The sequence below is a fragment of the Prosopis cineraria genome, unplaced genomic scaffold, assembly GCF_029017545.1.
Source record: "Prosopis cineraria cultivar Desert tree isolate PC_DT_omini unplaced genomic scaffold, ASM2901754v1 PC8, whole genome shotgun sequence".
In the NCBI taxonomy this organism is placed as follows: Eukaryota; Viridiplantae; Streptophyta; class Magnoliopsida; order Fabales; family Fabaceae; genus Prosopis; species Prosopis cineraria.
Genome location: NW_026555339.1, coordinates 31015034 through 31017526, shown reverse-complemented (window position 1 = coordinate 31017526; position 2493 = coordinate 31015034).

Sequence of the window (2493 nt, the reverse complement as noted above, 5' to 3'; positions counted from 1 at the left end):
TTAGTACCATCAAGTAAAATTTCTAACTCCTTTTTTAGTCACCAATAAATACTAATAAGCTAAAATCAACCTTTAAACTAATTTTTATTATCAAAATTTTTATTTTTATTTCATAAATTCGCACCTAAAAATATCCAAAAATTGCAAATTTAGTCTCAAACCTAGAATCATTATTCTATAGCCATAATAATCTATTTCTCATTCAAAATAATTATCTAAACATCAATAAATTAACATATATTTTCAAATTTAACAAAAATCTACATAGGGGTCTAAGGTTTAACTCATAAGTTTCAAATTCAAATCCCATTAACAAATTTATACTCTAGAACTCTTATTATACTACTAACAATCTCAACAATCATATCTATTCATCACAAATTCGTCCTCTTTTCAAATTCTAAATTTTTCATTATCACCAAATTAAAAACTAAAGAGAATGAATGACTAAGAAAATTTTTTAAAATACTTATTTAATCTTAAAAGGCTTAAACCTCACTTAAAATATCCTATTATGCGGCTTTATCATAAAAATTTCTCATGAACTCCGCTCTTGTCATGGGCTGGTGCTGTGCTAGCGAAGAAGACGACAGAGACGGAAATGGAAAATGGGAAACGGGATAAGGGCATTCATTTTGAAGAAAAGGGGTGGGGTGCATAATATAAAACTTACCCCCATTCATCATCATTACTATTATTATTTTAATTTCCTACTCTCTCACCTCACAACTCCCGTCTCTTCTTTTCTCTCTTTTTTTATATGTCATCACACACACACCCCTAAACGGATATGTATCTGTCTCTCCCCAACCTCCTTGTCTTCCTTTTTTTTTTTACTTTTATTTCTTTATCACTCAATCTCTCTATTTCTTTTATTTTTTTCTTCTTTCCTGATGATGATGATGATGATGAATATTAACTTAGAATTATATCCTAAATTAAATCTAATAATCATCTCCTATTAATTTACTTACATTTAAATATTTTCAAAATTTTTATTAACTCAAATTAACTATTAAAATTTAAATTGGAATGTTATAATATGTTCCACAATATTTGGTCCCAATATACTCCTATTGCTCAACTTAACCCAGCATAGAGGTGATCTATACTTTTACCCGTACCATGCCTCATATGGTGCCATTTGGATATTGGAGTGATAGATATTATTGTAGGCAAATTCAACCAATAACAAATGACTATCCCAGTTGCTTCTCAACTTCAGTGCATAGGCTTGCAACATATTTTCTAGAGTTTGTATAGTTCACTTAGTTTGACTGTTTGTCTGAGGATGGTATGCCGTATTAGGCTTTAATGCAATACCCGTCACTTTGACCATGTAGTCTTACAACCTTTCTAATATAAATCTTATTCACTCAAGGTAAAGTAGCTTCCTTCATATATAAGATTCATTAACGGCATGTTTAGTAACTTGCATTGTATCTTCTTTCATAATGTTTTTCCCACTTGCTTTTCTTTAATTCAAAATATAAATTTTGAATCTTCCTTTCTCCTTTAATGACAAGTGGTATATTCACATATTAACTGTAGGGTCTAATTTGATTTCTTGACACACTTTTCAAGTGTTCGGTTTTTCTTTTTTCCTTATGAATTATGTTTATTGGAGGTATGTTTTTACATGTACTTCTATAAATTTTGGTCCGAACATAATTACTTAACACTTTGGATTGTAAAATGGGTATTAATTCTCTTTTTTTCATTCCTTATTAACTAGATTTTAGAACCATGCCATGTAAGGGAAATTTAATCCTCTATTTAGTTTAAAAGGAATGAAAAGCAATTGAATAATATTCTAATCAATTACATTTTTTTTAAAATAAACAATTTGAACTATAAAAGTTCAATAGAGAGAAGATGCAAAATGAAAGAAAAATATAAGTTTCTTGTCTCGCCAGCACTACTAACTTTATTAATCTTAGGGTGTACTAAAAGCTTCTTATAAAGCCTGCATTCACCTATAACTTGCTTTATAATATAAAATACTATATTTAGGAATTTTATATCTTAATCTACTTGAAATGTAAGTGTTATAGTCTGGACCTTTAACATTACAAGCAATTAATGCATTCTAACTTTATAATTACAATTAAAAAACTTACAACTCAACTTTAAATTTTTTACATTACAAAATTCTTATGATACATGCTTACATAGAAAATTTAGAATTCCTTGGATTTAAAATGTAATAATATCTTTTTGAAGATCCTTAGTGACATTCTCAGATAAAAGAAATTAGAGGATGATAATTAAAAATCTCATAAAAATTATCAATATCAAGTCACAATCTTCTAAAAATTTTCAGTGTTAAAATATAAAAAATAAAATAGTACTGAGTTTAAAACTAAAGCAGCAATGAGACGCTGATTTAATAATAATAATAATAATATTATTATTATTATTATTTTACAAGTTCTTAGTTAGGATTCTCGCAGGCGAAAACGCCCGGTTGCTTTAATTAATTAAAAAAATATG